This window comes from Triturus cristatus, chromosome 6 (genome assembly GCF_964204655.1).
Source record: "Triturus cristatus chromosome 6, aTriCri1.1, whole genome shotgun sequence".
Lineage (NCBI taxonomy): Eukaryota > Metazoa > Chordata > Amphibia > Caudata > Salamandridae > Triturus > Triturus cristatus.
In genome coordinates, this window is record NC_140589.1 from 674610227 (window position 1) to 674631436 (window position 21210).

At 48.4% G+C, this 21210-nt stretch overlaps 1 long non-coding RNA gene across 3 annotated transcripts in view; it reads right to left on the reverse strand.

Moving 5' to 3' along the window:
• The window catches only part of LOC146817721 (uncharacterized), a 390429-nt gene that overhangs the window by 279613 nt on the left and 89606 nt on the right, over positions 1-21210 (reverse strand). The gene's annotated exons all lie outside the window — the stretch shown is intronic.

Sequence of the window (21210 nt, forward strand, 5' to 3'; positions counted from 1 at the left end):
TGGTCCAAGGCCCTCGAACTCGGGCATCGGAGGGCGACGGGAGAAATGACCGAGACGATGACGGCAGAGGGAAAGACGCGGAGGGGTAGGGCCGAGCCCTCCCGTGGCCCCTAGCCCAGAGAAGATGCGACTGGAGCGCCAGGAAGCCCTTGAGGCGGTGGCCACCCTGGGATCTGTGAGCAGTCAGGGGGACGTGGCAGCCCGCGACCATAGGGATACTGAGACTGACAGATCTTCCTCTCCATCTGCCATGCTTTCAGATGACCATATGTTGCCAGTGGTGACGCCTCAAACAGCTGACATTATTGTGTGATCATTGTCTCGATGGGACAGTGATAAGTACAGGTGATGTAGGGAGGTGAAGTGAGTATTGCCAGACGCCCTTGGGAGGGGGGTTGTGGACTTTGCTGCCTCCTTCTTCGCTGTAGCGCGACTCTTTGTGCTGGGACATGCGGGCTGGCTGGGGTGCCGCTGATGGCCCGGGGGCTGGGGGACAGCGGGGAGCTCCCCGCACAAGGAATGGGAGGTGAGGAACATACATGATTCAGCCACTAGGCGACGGGCGGCAGCGGTGAGCACATTCGCACCTCTGGTGAATGTTCGACACAGCTAGCAACTCCAAAGACACACAAGGCATAGACAGGGGTAACATTGGGCTCTAATAACTCGGGACCAATATCATTGCCCTTGGCACCCACTAGCACACACCTGGCCTAGTAGTTCACAGGTGACTGAGTTATAAGTTTGGACGAATGCCCGTTCTGGGGTTTGCCCTCGCAGTTCTGGAGTTTTTAATTTTAAGTTTAGTTAGATGCACTCAGCAACGCACTGTTGTTCTCTTGTTTATTGTGTTATTGCAGCAGGCAGACATGACAATCGTGATTGCAGTCCCTCCCCTTGACTGGCCCGCTCCTGGCCATGAGCCTCATACTGTCCTTACTCATTATCGATGGCTGACACTGCGATAGTTACATGGAACATAAGAGGTATGCACACACCGGCACGTCGCTAATCTGGTTTCGCCTACCTACAACGGCATAGGGTGGCCGTAGCCCTTCTCCAAGAGACCCACATGACACATCCAGAACTAGATAAACTGCACGCTCGATGGAGGGGGCAGCTTTTCGGGACCACATACTCTGCACATGCACATTGATCTGGGTAAGGGCGGGTATGCCTTTTACATGCACAGACGTGGTGGTTGATCCCGCTGGACGATACACACTGGTTAGGGGGAAGCTCAATGGACAACCTATGCTTCTGGGCTCCCTCTATGCCCCTAATGTCGTCCAACCGTCGTTCCTGGATCAACTTTCGGTGGCCTTATCACCATATGTGGGTCTTCCCTGATTACTGGGTGGGGACTTTAACGCAGTGCTCGACACACACCTCGACAGGTCCTACCTGCCGCTCCGTAGCACGCAGGCAATCTCGAACGCAAGGAGTCTCACTGATTGGTTGTCGCGCTGGGCCTTATCCGATGTATGGCGTACCCTACATCCCAGCGACCATCTTTATTCGTACTATTCGGCGGTGCACGACCTTCACGTCCGCCTTGACAGGGTGGTGGGCTCTTCCTCGTTGACCCCTCTGATAGCTCAGGCAGAATATCTGGGCCGGACCCATTCGGATCATAACCCGCTTCGGCTGATTCTATGCTGGGACCCGGGAAGACCCCCCGTTCCTACGTGACGGCTGCAGCCGGCCGCTCTTGCGGACGCGGAGTTTCAGGCCTCGCTCGGCATGGCGGTCGAGCAGTTCTTTGACCTAAACGAGGGTACGGCAGGCAAGGTGCTGACGGATTGGGATGCACACAAATCCACCATGCGGGGACATTGCCTGGGGGCGACGGGGTATATTCATAAGCAACTCATGTTGTTGCTTACTGCTTTGGAATCGCGCCTTCTATCGTGTGAACGCCATGGTGAAGGAGGAGGTCGGGACTCGACTCGGCTGGCGCGGCTCCGGACGCGACATGCTGAGCTGATGGAGCGACTGCGGTGCCACAATTACACTGCCCATTTGGCTCGGGTTCATGCTACAGGGGCGGTTACTGGCCTGGTTGATTAGACAGGAGACGGTACATGCACCAATAGAATCTATTCGTGGGCCGGATGGGACACTGGTACATACACAGCGCGAGATCCACCAAATACTTACAGCACATTACACAGCCCTATACACCTCGACAGGGCGTAGACAGGCACAGGATCTGGATCAGTTTCTAGAGGCTGCCTGTCTGCCCACGGTTCCGGGTGCCCATCAGGAATCGCTAGAGGGCCCCCTCACGCTGGAGGAGATAGGGGAGGCGGTGGCTTCACTGGCTTCTGGAAGGGCACCTGGACCGGATGGACTTCCTGCGGAGTATTGTAAAGCCTATCGGGAGTCCCTAGTGCCTCGGCTGCACGCGCTATATATCACGGCTCTTGTGGAGGCTACCCTGCCTGCCTCCATGAGGGAGGCCTACCTGATCTCCTTACTCAAGCCAGGGCGTGACCCTACCAACCTGGGATCCTACCGCCCCCTTGCCCTTCTCAACGCTGACTACAAAATTCTGGCCAAGGTCCTGGCGGAGCGGCTGGCCCCAACTGTACCGGTGTTGGTGCACAAGGACCAAAATGGGTTTGTGCCAAAACGCAGCACCTCTCTTAATCTGCAGCGGTTCTTCCGTGTTGCCGCAGATGGAGCACAGCATTGGCCGAGGGCAGGCTGTTTGGTATTGGACCTTGAAAGGCCTTCGACTGCCTTGAGTGGGGGTATCTGGTGGCGATGCTGTCACACTATGGACTAGGCCTCGGGTTCCTCCAAATGGCGGCGCTCCTCTATAAGAACCCTGTGGTTCGGGTGAGAACCGGCCCATACATTTCTGACGCCATTCCGGTTGGCCGTGGTACCAGACAAGGGTGCCCTCTCTCGCCCCTCCTTTTTGCGCTCGCCATAGAGCCTTTAGCAACTACCCTACGGAGGGTATTGACAGACGACATTCCCATGGGCGACGCGACTCATCAAGTCTCCCTATATGCGGATGACCTCCTGGTCTTCATCAAAAATGTGGCGCACATCTCCGGGGACCTGGAGCGAGTCCTGACTGACTTTGCTGCACTCTCCGGACTACGGGTGAATGCGGCCAAGTCGTGCCTTTATCCGTTCCGAGCTGATACTCTGGATCCCCAGTACCACTTGGGGGGTGTGCCAGTCAAGTGGCAGCTGGACACCTTCCGTTATTTGGGCATCCAAATATATAGGCAACCAGCTGACCTAGTTGAGGGCAATTTGGATAGGGCGGTGGCGGCGGTCAGAGCCCAGATGCGGTTTTGGGGTACCCTTCCTCTCACGGTCACAGGGCGCATCGCTCTAGTCAAAATGGTGATTCTGCCCAGGCTCCTCTACTATTTTGCTAACCTGCCAATCTATATTCCGGCATCCTTCTTTGCAACCTTGGAGCGTTCACTCCGGGATTTTGTGTGGGGTAATGCACGCCACAGAGTTGCACTATCCAAGTTCTACCTCCCCACGGGTCAGGGGGACCTCGCGACGCCGTGCTTTGCGCATTATCATCTAGCAGCACAACTACAATGGGTGGCCAGGTGGTTGGCAGACAGAGCGGGATGACACGGCGTCCGCGGAGCCCTCTGGCTGATATCATTGCGTTGTTCCATCCGACTGCCAGGGTGTTTAAGCCGGGGCCCCTCCTCATTGGAGTGGCCTATAAATGCTACCGCCGTGCTCTTTACTTAACCCGGAAATGTGTCCCTTATGCCCCTGCCATACCGATTGAGGGCTCCCCTAGTGGGCGGAGGGTACTGCGTCCGGCTGAGCTCGCAGAATGGCATGCGGCGGATATTCACACATTGGGGGACCTTTACCGCGATGGTGCTCTTGTCCCATTCGCCCTGTTGGCGGAGGAGACTGGGTTACCAACTGGCCAATTTCTCTGTCACCGCTCGCTAATATCGACGTTGGCAAGCCAGTGGGGAGCTCTTCAAGAGGAGCCGGAGCAGCACCTCACGATGCAATATCTGCATGTCATGGGACGGGGGAGATATATGATATGTTGGTTCGCAGCTTCCCTACGCACACATGCGGCGATTGACTTGTCCCCGCTACGCCGTAAATGGGAGGCGGACCTGGACCATCCCATGGCTGACAAGGAATGGAGCGTTGCACTACAGGGTCCGAAGCGGGTTCCCAGAAACATGCGGTTCCGACAAATCCAATACTTTATACTACACAGAGCATATCTCACACCCGACTCTATAAATCGGTATTTCCATTGCGTAGACGCAAGTTGTCCACGCTGCAAGGTGCTGGATGCTGGATGCGGGATTGGTTCACATGTTGTGGAGCTGTCCTGCGCTGGATTCGTACTGGCGGATAGTGCATGGAGTACTAAGCAAATGCGCGGGTCAGCTGGCGCCGCTAGAGTGGTCGGTTTGCCTGCTGCACTTGTTTCGCAGAACCCCTTCTACGAAGGTCGCCTCTCGTTTTTTCAACTTGGGTCTGGTGGTGGCGAAGTGATTGCTTACTAAGCGCTGGAAGGCAGCAGAGCCCCCCCCCCCCCCGAGTACAAGCGTGGCGGAGTTCACTGCTGGTGTGGGCAGGGGCAGAGGGCACGGCCCTTTTGCGGGAGGAAACACTAGGCCTCAGGCGAACACCAATAGCGAACCAGTGGAACACACACTTGCAGATCCTGACGCACCTAGATGGGGACACCTTGGGACTCTGTGGGGCACATGGGGGAGGCACTTACTGAGGAGGAGGGGGGCAAGGGTCAGACTGGGAGTCAGGCATGAAAAGTGTCGCGAGGGCCTTAGCTGACCAGGTGAGGTGCCAGGGAGCAGAGTGATGCTATCAACAGAGCAGTCTGCACCAAGGGATGGGGAGTTGATGAGGGGTGGTCAGATCAGGGGACGGAACATGGGGATTTTACAGTAAAGACCGAACTTGCTGCTGTTGTTATGTTGGGGCACTTGTTGTTCTGCCCCCCTTTTATCTTGCTGTTTAAGTGAACTGTTTAGAGGACTGCAATAGGGAAGTGCGGGTGAATCATGAGTGGCTCCCTTAATGTTCGTCTTTCCTAGCAAGCGGGCGTGGCACTTGATCCTGTTTGTTACCATACTCATGACTGGGGATGTATCATTGGACTTCTCATTCATTGACCATCAGGTTGATCAAATGTACCGTGTGCTATGTTTATATCAACAAAATGTCAATAAACAGATTTCATAATAATTGGATGGATACCTCCTTGAAGCCTGTGAGCAAATGTTCATTGTACATCAGTCACATCGCAAAATGCTGGGAAGGTCACAAAACAGTCTGTTATTTTTAATGTGTACCCACTATTTGCAACCTGCTCAATGAGGCATCAGGTTCCTGAACACAGAGGAATAGCCACAAAGTTTTATTCCACGGATTAAGTAATTGTTGATTAATGTGGACAAACATACAATATTTCTTTTTAGACATATTCAAACATTTTTAACAGTACACCTTTTTAACATCCCAGGCATTTAAATGATTACACCCGAATCAACCTGAAAAAACATAAAAATCGGTGCTTCATTAAAGAAGTCGTGTGTTTCAGCAACAAAAGTGATGGTGCCGAAGTAGGACTGAAATGAGAGACAGGAGAATTTGAAAAGGGGGTGGCAGTGGCAGACGGGTAGGGAGAAAGGAATAACTTTATGTAGCTGATTACATTGAGGTGCATATTTACTAATCTTTCATGCAACGCAGGGCAGCAAGCAAAGTTGCTGCGCTGTGTGAAAGGGAGAGAGCAAAAATGCTGTATATTTACAAAGATCTGATGCATTTCTGCTCTCTCCTTGTGCTGGTGCATTGTGTGCTGCCTAGCGCCAATGCAGGCAACCTTACGTTTCAGGCAGGATTGCTTTTGTGCAGGAAGGGGCACAAAAACGCTCCTTAGAGGCATTTTCCTCTTTTTATGTGTGTTGCAGAATGCAGCACACATGGAAAGAGGAACTAACAAGGAGAAATAAAGATATTTCTAATCCTTATGCCTCACTGGGGAAGGCGTAGCATTTTGGTGCAATCTCAGGTTTACTAGTTTAGTAAATCTGGGAATGCACCAGAATCCATGGGTGGGTGCATGGGAACATCCATGCTCAACCCATGGAACGGGATGTATGACGTTACAACGCACACTTTTACAACGCATGCACTTACAACGCATTTTTTACAACGCATAATCCATTACAACGCATGACATTACAACGCATGACACTAGAACGCATTTTTAAAAAATACCTTTACAACGCATTTCCATTACAACGCATACTACCTTTACAACGCATACCATTACAACGCATAATATTAAATTACATTTAAGGTAAGTATTAGATAGTATAGGGGTAAAAGTTACTTTTCTAACTCCAGGGGGTGCAACAGTAGGGTAAGTGTTGGATAGTATAGGGGTAAAAATTACTATTCTAACTCCAGGGGGTGCAACAGTGGGGTAAGTGTTGGATAGTATAGGGGTAAAAATTACTATTCTAACTCCAGGGGGTGCAACAGTAGGGTAAGTGTTGGATAGTATAGGGGTAAAAATTACTATTCTAACTCCAGGGGGTGCAACAGTAGGGTAATTGTTGGATAGTATAGGGGTAAAAATTACTATTCTAACTCCAGGGGGTGCAACAGTAGGGTAAGTGTTGGATAGTATAGGGGTAAAAATTACTATTCTAACTCCAGGGGGTGCAACAGTAGGGTAAGTGTTGGATAGAATAGGGGTAAAAATTACTATTCTAACTCCAGGGGGTGCAACAGTAGGGTAAGTGTTGGATAGTATAGGGGTAAAAATTACTATTCTAACTCCAGGGGGTGCAACAGTAGGGTAAGTGTTGGATAGTATAGGGGTAAAAATTACTATTCTAACTCCAGGGGGTGCAACAGTAGGGTAAGTGTTGGATAGTATAGGGGTAAAAATTACTATTCTAACTCCAGGGGGTGCATCAGTAGGGTAAGTGTTGGATAGTATAGGGGTAAAAATTACTATTCTAACTCCAGGGGGTGCATCAGTAGGGTAAGTGTTGGATAGTATAGGGGTAAAAATTACTATTCTAACTCCAGGGGGTGCAACAGTAGGGTAAGTGTTGGATAGTGTAGTGTAATATTATGCGTTGTAATGGTATGCGTTGTAATGGTAGTATGCGTTGTAATGGAATGCGTTGTAAAGGTAGTTTTTAAAAATGCGTTGTAGTGTCATGCGTTGTAATGTCATGCGTTGTAATGGATTATGCGTTGTAAAAAATGCGTTGTAAAGGTAGTGCGTTGTAAAAGTTGCGTTGTAAAGGTTGTTCCCCCATGGAACGTCTCCAAAGTGGAAATGTAATGTAACACAGCGCAAGCAGCTGCTTTGCATTACATTTCTTTAAAATTTCACACAAGGCCAAGCAAAACATGCTTTTCATACCTTTGTAAATTTCAAATAAGCCATTGCCTTGCATCGCCTTACACGACGCAAAGGCGACACAAAGGCTTAGTAATTCTAGGCCTAAGTGTCTACAAAAAGACACACATCGTATCTCAGTTTATTCCTGGGATAGTTGCGCGTGCCTTCTCTGGCCTGGAATGATATTCTAAATGTGGTGGCCATCTTGTAGTGGCATTTTCCTGTTTTAAGATGGCCACTACATTCAGGCCCTTTGGGAGAGGCTGTGAATATTGCAAAGGGCGAGAAGGAAGAAAAGGGTACCTCATCACCTCCTAGCAGAACCACAGCATTTGCCTCAGCAGATTCAGGAGGTGCTGCAGCAATTGATCTAAAAACAATGCAAGTACCACCCTGCCAGATTCATACACCTAATGCACCACAGAACTGGCAAGAACACGATAAAGAGGAAATACACCATTGGGCTGAGCAAAAATGTGAGACACTTTCTTAAAGCAATGGCTGAAGGGGCTGACCCAAACATTCCATGCGCTGAAACATATCCTCTCTCGGTGCATTTATTTTGGTCATGACAACAGCTCTGGGATGCATCTGTGGATGTCTTTAGCCAGACCTATATATAACTTCTAGCATTACGGTCTTGTTGCCTGAAGCTTTCTCACTACCCTCTCTATCTCACCCTTTTCAAAAGGTATCAATAAAGCAAAGTTCTCGCTTTCTTAATAGGTGAAAGTGATTCGTCATGCATTGTTGAGTTTGCACATATGGCTAAATAAATAACCATAAATAAATAAATCAGTGAATGCAAGGATAAATGAATGGCAGGAAGAATGGACGGATAAATTAGTGCATGGATGAGTGAGTAAGTGATTGCTTACCTAGAAGGATGAGTACATCGATGGACTATGTGAGTGCCTGGAGTGATGGCTGCATAGATGTATTAATGGGTGACTTCATTACTGATTCATTAGACCATGCACTCAGGCAATTATCCATTCATCCTTCCATGTAGTCCCTCATCCAACCATTGAATTGCTCTCACATTAATTGCCTCAAACACACTCAAGCCCAGATGATGAAAGGTGTCAGTCAATGAAGGGCAGCACCCAAAGATGCTGCGCTGCGTTGCGTGACAGGGAGAGAGCAGGAGAGCGCCATATTCACAGAGATATGGCACTCTCCTCCCCTCTCCCTAGCGCCAGTGCTGATTTCAACTGCTGTGAGCCAGGTACACACCTTAGCTCCATAGTGCTAAGGTGTGTGCCTGAACCTAGCATAGGTTTTGTAGAGGAAGCGTACACTTCTTGTACAAAATACTATGCCTTGACAAGTTTGAAAGCTGTTCCAACTTTGTATGTTGCCATACAGTGCGGCACGCATGCAAAGTCGGAAAAGCACAGAGAAATGAAAACATTTGTCCGTTTAACACCTGCTTTTCAGGAGCATTAATTTTTGGCGCTAAACCCTTTCTAACAATGTTAGTGAATAGGTTTTAGCATCAAAAAGCATGGGTGGTTGCATGGGAACGCCCATGTACCACCAATGAAACACCCCCTTGAAGCAAAATAATGCAAAGCAGAATTTCGAGCTGCTTTGTGCTACTTTTACATACAAACAAACGCTAATACCAATTAGCATTAGTTTGTAAATCCCAAAACAGGTTTAGGGTCGGGGATTGCATTGAAACATTATCGCTAACCGGACACTAAACCTTTGAGAACCTGGGCCTCAGACTGGTAAATGAAGCACTTCCAGTTAAGAAATAAGGTCAGACCTCTTGACTTTTTAATAATGATTACAGGCAATCTTAGTTTCTTAATACAAGTGAATTATGATGTCAGAACCCTGTACATTAATAAGAAAAGTAGATTTAATGAGTTGTCTATCTATAACAAGCATTGGCGAAGCCAATAGGCCTCATCTTTTTGACCTATTGATTTCCAATTGCTTTTTGCTGATGCTGTAGAGCATCAGCTTAAAACAAAGAAAAAAGGAGCTATAAAGGGAGCATGCACATGAGTCAATTTGTCATGGCACTGATGCTAGTTCTGTAGTTACACGTCTCTTTCCTGACGTATGCATGTGCCAGCGTCTCATCGTATGCCCACACCTACAGAACCTATTCATTTAAAGATTTTTATATAGCCAAACTAAACCTGGACACAAGTGTCATAATGCTCTTCAGAACAAAAGTTACTGACAATTTTACAATTATTCAAAACATTTCAGGTGAGGGAGTATTTACAGAGTACTAGTTGCATGAACGATAGGAGTTATATACAGAGGGCCTCATTTATGAAAACTGTTGCACTGCTGCGAAAAAAAGGCGATGCAACAGTTTTCACTGCGCCCTCCTTGCGACACGATGGATGCTCCTTATTTAATGTACAGCACTCCATGTCGCAAGGAAAGAGAGATATGCTCAGGAAACCAGACGTATCTGTTGGCACAAAAGTCATGCATTGCTGGAGTTGTGTCGCAAGCATGACGCAAATCCAACAATTTGTGGGGGAAGCCTATCCTTAATGCACTGCCATCACCCTTGCGCCTGCAATAAGGCAGGCGTAAGGTTTTGACGCAATGGCGTCCTAGATGTGGTGCCCTGAAATCATAGATTTCAATGCGCCACTTCTACGAGGCTTTTATGTGGGGATACGTGCACCTCACATACATTATACCCGGCGCAGGTATAATGTGGTGCAGGGTTTACAAAATGACGCATCTGCCGAGATGTGTCACTTTGTAAATAGGGTGCAACAGGACATTTTTTTTACGCCACCGGTGCGTCACAAACAGTGATGCACCGACGGCATAAAAGAGTCGCAAGGGCTCATAAATAAGCCCCAGAATTTATGCATGTTAGAGGGACATTGCTAAGAGTTTGGTACGCTGACTGAAAGAAAGTAAAGCACTAGAGGGCTTCATTGGGCGGAGTATTTATGCACCCCTTCTATTCAGATGAGAACAAGCACTGAAACATTAGTTTTTTTTTTCTTTTTCTTGAAGAGTTGGAGGGATGGTAATTCTCTAAGAGGGGGTGGCACTCCAAATTGCGGGTGCATTGGCGAGAAGGTTAATTTACAGGTTTTTCCTTCTTGAAGGCTGGAATTTCAAGCCTCAGGTTATCTGAGCACCACAGGGAACACTGGCCACCAGAAATGCAAAGTTTATGTATTAATTAGCTTGGTATGAGGCAGGTGGCATCTTTATTTACTGATTCAAATTGGCAGATGCTCTTTGGAAACGTAAATATAAAAACATACATTTTAACTTGTGCAAAAGCACTTATTTTTTTAAAACTCTTTATTAACGTTGCTCATGAAATCATTCGTATCAATACGATAATCAAATAGCATGGGGTAAAATGTAATCGCCAAATACAGTGAATTGTCAACGCAGACACAGGGAGGTTTGTTCATATACATCAGTCTGGGTCTACTCCGCCACTCAATGCCCTGTTTTTCATCCACGGTCCCCAAACCTTTTTCCATTTCTTTACACAGCCCCTGGATTTGTAGACGGTTTCCTCCGCCCGTTGGCACTATTCCAGGTCTCGCAGCCACTGGTCCCACTGCGGGGGCGCCTGTGCCCCCCAGCTACTTGCTATGTTCCGTTTTGCCACCCCCGCTGCCATTGCTAGCCAGATCTCGTATCTGGACCAGTCCATGGCCCCTTTGATCATCAGTAGCAACCACCTAGGCTCCATTAGGACCGGGGAACCCACCACCGATGTCATTGTGTTCACTATTTAGACCAGAATGCGACTATGTCTGGGCACTCCCACAATATGTGATAGAACGTACCTTCTTCCCTGCACCCCCTAGCACAGTGGGCCGATGGACTCCTTCCCCAGGCATACAAGTGTGTTCGGGGGTAATAAACCCGATGAAGAATTTTTAACTGTACCAGCCTGAACCTAGCGCAAATGGCTATTTCGCGGGGGCTCTGCAGCACATCCTGCCAGTCGTCGTCCTCCAGGGCCCCAATGTCACCCTCCCATTTTTCCTGTAGGGACACTAGGGGATCTGGCATGCTGTTGATGAGTTTACGAGTGCAAAAGCACTTTTGTGAAAGCAGAGTGGCCAGACATCAAATGGGAGATTGGAGCCCCCCCAAAAATTAAAAATTCAATAATGAGTGGTGTGGAACCAGTGAAGGTGCATTGGGGGAGAAGATGGGCAAAGCAGTGGGGAATTGGTGAGGTATCAGGGAATCAATAAACAAACTTTAGGCTGGCGGTGAAAATAAATAAAAAAGATGGGTTGGGCAAGTAATGATTTTGGACAGCAATGTAGGAAGAGAGCAATATGCGGAGGAGGGAGCAACACAGATCACGTGGAGGAGGGTCTTTGGGGAAGTAGCACGTAAGAGAGAGCTAGGAAACATACAATCTCACAGAGTGCTTAAAGAAAAAGAAAAATAGTGCCCTAAATGTGAGCAGAAGGAGAATGCAAGTCACCTAATCAAAAGGATGGTAAAGAAGCTGTACACCATGAAAGGGACAACCACAATAGGAGGATGGAAAGGCACTGAATAAGAAATAAGTAAAAAAGAGTGACAAGTAAGCCAATCAATGGCCCACTATATTTCTTGGTAAGGTCAGCAAGATATATTTTGCAAACAGATGGCTGAAAGTTGGCTATAGACGAGAACTAAAAAGAACTAAAAAGAAACAAGCGTTAGCAAAGGAAATAATTCTCATCTTTGACGTATGTATTGGCTCTGCCAACGTCTTTTGTTCATGGAGTACAGCAGCGGCAAAAATGCGGATCCTGTACAGCATGAACAAACCCAAAAGAAGTCAAGAAGAGCCAGCCATTTGCATCAGCATCCTTTATAGGCGCACGCATGTCATGACGTAATGTGAGAACCATTTCTTGTTTACTGTTCTAAGATGCATCAGAAACATAAAACAAATATGAAAATGAAGTAGTGGGAAATTGTTCTTATTTAGAAACCAAAAATGCCGGCAGCAATTTGCTGCCTGGTCATACAAAAAATACTTTGAGAAAAAAAAAAGGAACAGAAATAGGACCGTGGTAGAGGGCATCAATAGATGAGCAGGTCGAGGTTAAAAGGAGCACATGAGGAAGGGAGCCACAATGAGGGTGGAGAGAGTCACACAGAGGGAGAAAACAACATGAAAGTGAAGGTAGATGCACATGGAAAACAGAAATACAGTGCGCAGGAAAGAGAGCACGTGGGGGGGGGGGGGGGGGGGCAACACGCTGTCATAGATTTCAGATGTAATCACTGATGAAATATGTGAGGGCATAAACAATGCTTCATGCAGTGCAAGTTATTAAGTATGGCTATTACTTATAACTGGCGAATTTCACGTTATTTTTGTTTTTAAACAGGAGTGCTTTTTCATTGAATTTCTAAGGTTGCTTTTAACATAAGTTAAAATCTTATTACCTTCCTCACGTATAACTACTTTAACCTTTGTTTTTCCAATTAATTTATATATATTATTTTTTTACTCAAAGTCCATATATTATTTTCAGCAAGCAAGACATAGACAACAAACAGTCGACTTCCAATACTCTTTTGATGCCTCGCGGTCGCTAATGAAGTGCATTTTAGCATACAGGACTGGTCATAGTAGCCACTACAATACGGGTAAAGAAAGAAGAGGAGGAGGTCAGACAGTGCCACAGCACACAGCAAACATGTTGCAAACTATAATAATAATAAGAGAAGTACCAGGCGCTCGGCGGCATGTAGGTACACCGCTCCGCCACACGTTAGGCAAGAATCATGACGGCTGCATTTCATATCCTGGATTAACCTGTAGTGAAAGTCAACAGTAAGCAGCTTTTTAGGGCTCATAGGAGCGTGTAAAAATGTCTGAATTAGCCTATGCAGGGGGCTGGTAGACCGATATGCGTCTGGCATGCTGTAAAGTGGTCAGACAGGTTGTAACCCTTAGGAACGTAATCGCCCAAGTGTAGGAGAGTAGGATCTGCCTCTTATGGTTACCCCCACTTTTTGCTGATGTATCACTGTTTTTGAATTAGACTGACTGGGATCCTGCTATTCAGGACCCCAGTCGATCTGCTTTCTCCTGTAAATTGATTGCATGTACTTTAGGTACACTCCAGATTGGATTCTGGGGTACCCTTATCAGCCCTAGTATATGGTACACCATGTACCCAGGGCATAGATAACCCAGAGGCCTCCCAGGGGCTGAAGCATGTATTGTGCCACCCCTGGGAGGCCATTCAAACTGACACCACAGATCTGCTATTGCAGCCTGTGTAAGGAGGTGCATGCACCCCTTACTTAGATATAGCTTCCCTATATCTCTTCTAAATCACTACACACATAAACCTATCAGTCACCTCTATGGCAGGCCTTAACAATCCTGAAGGCAGGGTGCTGTGTTTTGTGTGAGAGGGTGCCACTGCATGAGTAGGGCTCCTTTGCAGCCAACCAGATATACTTAAGTGCATTATAACCTCGCGGTAAATGCCAACTTTAAAATGGCTGCTTATAAACATGTTGTGTTTGGTGTCAAACACCTTGGAATCATACCTCCCCACTAGTAACTGGCGGGGGAGGTAGGATTCCACCCTCCTAGAGGGACTTATATGGATCACCGGTATACCCGGTACCAGCTTTCTCGACCTGGGCATAACAAAATGGATGCTGCCAGCCACAGACACGAGTCTGCCCTCCTGCTGCTGAGCCAAGCTTGAGCAGAGGAATGCCTAACAGTAGGGTTCCTGTCACAGGGAGGTGTGACCACCTCCCAGACAGGCTTTAGTGTATTGGGGCTGGGTGGGTGCAGTCTGAGAGTGCCGGAAAGTCTACACTGGGGGCACATTTGCTGTCCCTATACATAGTCCAGCTCAAACTAGTCCCAGGAGCCATTTCCTCCTGCTCTGGTGCGAAACTGGACAAAGGACATGGGTGTAGCCACCCCTCTGTCCTGCCCTTCCCCCTGGGAGGGTCCCCAGAGTCAGTCCAACTCCTTCCCTGGGTATAAAGTGGAAATCTTATTACAGCACTTTGGATTTTAACTGGACTAAACTCTGCAACAGAAACCAAGTACTTCGACGGTCAACACTTTGCTGGATGACAGAAGAATCTCCCTTGGAGTAAAGGAGTTACTCCCCTGCAGCAGCAGGCACCTAAACGCATCTGACCGGTTTGCATCTCCTGAGGACTCCGAAGATTTCTGCAACACAGGAGGCGGGTTCCCGAGCGTCCCGGAGGTCAATCTGCTCTCTCAGCAATCCTGAGACCAGTATCCCTTGTGGGGACCTTGCAACCCGAACCCCTGTGCACCATGTACTTTTGCAACAGCATATGCTTTTTGGCAATCCTTGAGGCTGTGCTTTGGACTACGTGTAGTCCCGACCCCAAGCAGCATTTCCACCAAAGACCTCCGGCCTCCACTCCACGAGTGCTCTGTGGGCTGGTGCTTTGTGAATCCGCTCGAGGTCCCCTTGCCATCCCTGGTCCGTTGGCCTGTGGCTCCCGGCGAGGGTCACTTTGATTTTCCTTGGGCTTCCCTGGTTGCTCCAGATGTGCCCTGACTCACCAGAGCTTGGAGAGTCTCCTGGACCTTGCTGGTCCACACCGTAACTTGTTTCCTCTGCCCGTGTGGGTTGCCTTTGCCCAGGCCTGTTGGTGTCCCATCCAGACACTGACCCCCTCAGCATTCGACATCCTTTGTGGGACAGCTCTGGAATTTGGTCATCGTTGACGTCTCCTGGACCCCGTGCCTGCAGAGTCAAGCATCCTATCTTCACACCTGAAGCACCTGACATCAGTGGGCATTAGTCTATTGAGCACCTGGTCACTCTGAAGTGACCCAGACTCTGTCCCCTCTGCTTTCAGGTTTTTCTCACCTCGGATCCAGGCTTGGATTCCACCTGACACTTTTCATCTTCCCAGCAGCAGCCTGTACTCAACTGGAAATGGCTAACTTACCTTAAGTCCCTAGTAAATGGTACCCTAGTACCCAGGGCATGTAAGTTAGAGGGGTACCTCAGGACTTGCAGCACTGAGTGTGCCACCCTGAAGGTCCTTCAAGTAAGCGAAGTCCCCCAGTCCGCCAATGCGGACTGGTAGAGCAGCTGTGCACTGTTAGCCCAACTATGCCATTGAAAGCAATGGCAAAGCCATCACTTCCACTGTACACACGTCTAAGCCACGCTTCTGGCAGACCCATCAAGCCCTTACGTCAGGGTGCACTATTGGACACACGCAGGACATGTACCTGCATGTCCTGACAATAAAACACACAAAACTGCAGCTTTTACTTCTGAAATACTAGGTCACCTGACTGGCGAGTACAGGGTTGCATGCTGACCCCTCAGCTGTGCTGACTCCTGAACGGTGAAACTAAAGTATGATTTATAATTTGTAAAGCGCAGCATTCACCTGGTAGGCATATTGGTGCTATCATCTATCAACAGTAAGGCTAATCAGTATTATTCTTTTGGGGGAGGCAGACTATTTAGGAAAGAGCCATGTTTTTAGGCACTTCATAAAGCCAAGTAATTTTCCAGTTGTTCTGAGTGAGATAGGCAGCTTATTCCAAAAAGGTGCTGCCTTGACTTGAAAGACTCCCCCTCCTACCATAGTTTTGTTAAACCTGGGTACACAGAGGAGATTAGCTTAAGACTATCTCAACCTCCTTGCAGGTTTGTAACAGGTGAAAGTAGGCACTTCCAAGGTACTGAACAACTCGTTACATTAAGCCCACCTAATATCTAAAGTTGAAATTAATGTAACTTGTTGTAATGAGCAGCTTTAGCAAAGATGGCACTTTGCTGCCTTTAAAACTCTTGTGCCTTCCCGGACACAAATGGAGCCTGCTCCACAATACAGTTTTCTGCCCTCCTAGAGAGACGAGCCATTGACTAAGGAAAGGGAACAATGCGGGATTGCAGACCAGGGAGGTGCTACCTCCCTCCTGCAGGAAGCCACTTAAGTGTTGGCCCCAAAAGGCAGGTTTTAAAGGTGAAGTCGCCTTTGACGGGCAGATTTTTAACACCGGGGAGGGCTACCCCATTGTATAGGTAGACAGACTGGCACAGGATGCAGAGGGGAAACCAGATGCCAAACCATTATCTCCAGGGGCGTGTAGCCCTGAGGTCGCCACAGCCCCGGGGGTTGGCTAGGGATGTCTGAACACAGACGGGGGTCTCACCTTCTTGGGAGTGGGCAGAATGAGACATCCTGGGATAGTTAGATGTCACAGGCCACAAGAAGTGGTCAGCGAGTAGGAGGGAACCTGAGAGTCCATTGGCTACCAACGACATCATGCCCTGAGGGCACTTTTGGAGAATATAGGGGCACCCCAACATCCGAACCTGACAGACAGACAAAAAAAAAAAAAAAGTGAAGGTGGACTTCCCTGCTGAACAAGTGACCAGCAAGCAGAGGTTTTACAGAGGTAGTCTGCACCTGTGGTGCCTGGTGGCTAGTGAAGAGCGGGATTGTGCATGAAGTGTCCTGCTCACGGAGAAGCTGCCTCTGAGCCCAGTCAAGCCAAGAGAACTCCAAGGGCCAGGTGACTGGCCTCCTGTTCGTAGCACAGTGACAATAGCTGAAAAAGCTGGGGCAAGTTGGTAGCCCAAAGTCTACAAGCCGCTACCACTGCGCAGCACCGAGGACCAAGACCCGATGCATAGAGTTGCACCTGAGTTTGCGGAGCCCAGGAGTGCTTTCGGAGTATCTGGGTCCCTCAGAAGGAAAGTTATCGACACAGGAAGGATTGGCTTGTGACCGCAACAACGGGTGACTTTTAGCAGAGTGGCGACAGGACTTCGGCAAGACTGTAGAGTACTTTGTGGGATGTTGATTCTGCAGCCAGGACCCCCCCATCATCTTCTTGGTTTGAGGAATCGAGGCAGAAGACCGCCCCCCCCACACCCCCCCCACCCCCAACACACTCCCCACCATCGTCTGCATCGCATACACAGCATTCTTAGAGCATCTTCAGCATACTTCAAGCCTCGGATCAGGACCACTCCATAGGAATCCATTGCAATGTGGTTAAAGTGTCTGGAAATGCTGCAAGACTGCTTCCCTCTGTGAAGGGTACTGTTCTTGAGGACCTTGCTGGTGCCTATGACTAGCTCCCTGATGGAGTTGGTCTCCCCAAGTACTTGTAACCGACCGCATTGACACTTAAGTTTTCCTTTAAAGATTACTAGTGTCCAATTTGCTGACCGTACCAAGACTTGTTTGCATTTGAGTGAAATTGCTCTGATTATTGCTTCTAAAATCTCGGGTGGATCTTTTTTGTTCTAGGTTCCAAAAACTTATAGTCTGTTTTCGTAAATTGGTGTTGGATTGCTTGACTGTCATTTAAGATTTCTTCTTCTATTGTTCAGTGGTGTTTGAATGCTTAACACCAGTTCCTCTGAATAAGCCTTTCTGCCTACAACAGCTACCCACGTTTGAGCTGAGGGTTTTACAGAGAAACCCTAAGGCACCTAAAGGGGTTGGTAAATTAATCACACTGAGGTCACACCATTGAAAACGACAAGGGTTTCTGACACCACTTGACCCCTATGCACCCGGCTCCTCTGGGGTAGGTAACACGGGTACCTCGGTACTCACAAGGGTGCTGGCCTTAGAACCTTCTATGTTCCAAAGGGTTTGCTTGAAGTCCTCTCCGAAGTGTCCTTAAACTGTAATTTTCCAACCGCGACTTTCCCAGGGAGTTGTACGGAGCACGCGTCCATGTTCCCACACTGCCCCCATCCTCCGTGGGCTCCCTGTGTCACTCCTTTGGGTGGTTCCTTGGGGTCCCAGCGATTCTACGTGCTCGGGGCACTGTGTCTATTGAACTCATTGTTATACCATTTTTTTAGTATATGGTTCGGTCTCCCCCTGGAGCCCGCTGTGTATTGTGCTATTTACTGACGTTCTATTGATTAAGTATTGTGTGCTTTGTGCTCTAATCTCGTATAGAGTTTAGTAGAGAGTGTTTAGTAATAAATACATATTTTTTATATAACACTTGTGTGGTTCTCCTTTCATTTGATTACTCAGAAGTTTCTGTTCTGGTAAAAAAAAGCTGCTTTACATTCCTTCAAGACTTAGCCTGAAGGCTGCTCTCATAGCTACCACTAGGATAGCTTTCTATAAAGGTTATCTTTGACCTAATCACCATAAGGGTCGTTTGAACTGGTGTAAGGTGCCCACTTTAACTAGTGGACAACATATAGCAGGCCAACTTCTCACACCAAGTATTGCACCTTGCCACTGTTTGTGTCTGTGGGTGCAGGGATGAGAGCGCTTTGCAACTTCTTATATTTACCTATAACAAATTTCAACAATGTAAAGAGAAAAACATAGGTCAAGATCAGCATCAAAGAGGCAGCTCTTGCATGTCACAGAGTATCGAGCCTCCCTTGGTCACGTGTGAGGAGTGATGTGAGATATGGAGGTGGATCACAAGTGATAGTCTAGTCGAAGAGTTGGAGCAGGCGAAGCCGCACAGGGCTAAAGGAAGTTAATTCTGTGCACTTTAGATATTGGATGAGGGGCTTCTAAATGCGCTGGAACTGCTTGTCTGTGTGTGTCAAGGTTTGTGAGGTCTGCTCCATAGTCAGGATGTGCGAGACACGGGCAAACCATTGTGACATGGAGGGAGAGGGTGTTCTGTTTCCATCCAAGTGCAATGAGCTGTTGCACTGCGAGAAGAAGGTAACTAATAAGTTTCCAGTCAGCGCGAGTCATTGCACAGAGGTCTGAGGGCCAAATGCCTATAATGACTGTGGGGAATGAGGACGGAATAGGAAATCCCACGACTTCCTTAATGTGGCCCAGGATCTCTTTCCAGTAGGTTGTGATAACCATACAAGACCACAAAATAAGTTGGAAGTAACCCCTTCATCCCCACAGCGCCAACAGAGAGAGGATGTGCCCGGGTAGATGAGAGAGAGACATGATGGGGTGAGATACCATTAAAACATCAGTTTGTAAGCTGTTTCCCCGAGTAAGAGACTGCAATATGTCTTGTATGTGTCCCACAATAGAGACTCCCATTGTTTAGGTGTAATCTGTCTGCACTGAAGTCTGCCATGCCAACTGGTAGGGGTGTATGTGCGGGGGCATCGAGCGCTGTAGAACATGATGGGTATTAGATATGAGACCATTAGAGCCTGCGAAGGCGCAGACATGTCTCGAAGAAGGTATATGCCCCCAGGTTTCAGTCTGGACTGAAGGCGGTGGCTAGCTGGTTGACAGGAAACTGTCTCCAGCTTAATGCCACAAAAACGGAGGTAATGGTTGTCGGGAAGGGAGTAGAGCTATGGGGCGATCAGTGGTGGCCTTCTGAGCTGGGCCCCACTCCGACCTCGGTGTCGGAGGTGAAAAATCTGGGGGTCTGGTTGGACGCTGGCCTTACCTTTGTAGGGCATACCAAAAAAACTGCAGCCGGTTGTTTTGGTCTGTTAAGAGGACTTAGACCAGTTCTTAAATGTTTCGATGCCCCAACCAGACAGCTTGTAGTCCAGGCAACTATCATCTCTCGTCTGGACTACGCTAGCTCTCTCCTGGCTGGGGCCAACCAGGCTGAGTTAACTCGCCTACAGCGGGTTCAAAACGCTGCTGCTAGAGCCATTGTTGGCCTACCCAGATTTTGCCCGGTGGCGAATGTCCTCCGCTCCCTGCATTGGCTCCCTGTAAGGAAGCGTATTCTTTTTAAGGTCCTTTGTTTGGCCTTTAAAATCTTAAGAGGTATTGGCCCTGAAATCTTGTCCAACTGTATCTCTTTCTATGTCCCCACCCGCAGTCTCCGATCTCAGGGCCAGGCCCTTGCTGTGGTCCCCAGATTTAGACTCAGCCGGATGGGGGGTCGTTCCTTCAGCGTGAAAGCTGCACTAATTTGGAACACCCTCCCAGTTGAAGTCCATCAGTTAGATGATCTGCTGTCTTTCCGGAGAGCTATTAAAACATTCTTGTTTTAGTTGTCCATTTTAGGTCTTTTTTTCCTGTTGTGTTATGTTTCTCCTTGTCTCTGCGCCGGGACGCTCCTTGGCTGGAGTAGCTGTGCGCATAATAAATTAATATAACATAACATAACATACCATATATGGTCGGACAGCCGCGGGATACACCGAGGAGTGTTATGTAGTGCCCAATGCCGCAGTTGACAGTATTGGAGTCGGGAGGCGTCTGTGAGTTGGAAGTCCACCTTGCACTGTGCGAAGGATTTCATGTTGACTCCGGTAAATAAGTCACTGAGCATGTGGCTTTCCCAATTGCCTCATTTACAGAATGACGCGGGAGAGAGCGTCAGAGGAAAGTCAGGATTGCGTGCGATCTGCGTGTTTGGGGAGGGAAGGCGGTCAGACCCTTCTTGAGTGCCACACTGTCCCAAATGTCGAGTACTGTGCGGATAGGGCTGGCCATGCACACACTTAGGGGTCGGGCCTGTTTGGTCAGCCATGCTAGGTCCCACAGCTGACGGCATGCCACTGCTCTGTTCATGTGGAACCAGTGTTGTTGCTTTCCTGAGCCACCCATTCTGAAATGTAGCGCTGGTGGGCAGCCCAGTTGTATTCTAGTAGGTTAAGGCATGCTAGTGCCCCCCCTTTCCCATGGAAGCATTAACAATGCATTAGATATGCAGGGTTGTTTGCCGTTCCAGATAAAAATAGGCACTTTGTGTTGCAAGCGCAAGATCGCGTCTTGGGGGGGGGGGGGGGGGAAATCCGCGTAGGCAGCATTTGAAAGAGATAGAGGACTCGCTGCAGTACGTTCATTTTAACGACGTTCACATCCCCAGCCAGAACACATGCAGAGGCTTCCATCTCTGGAGA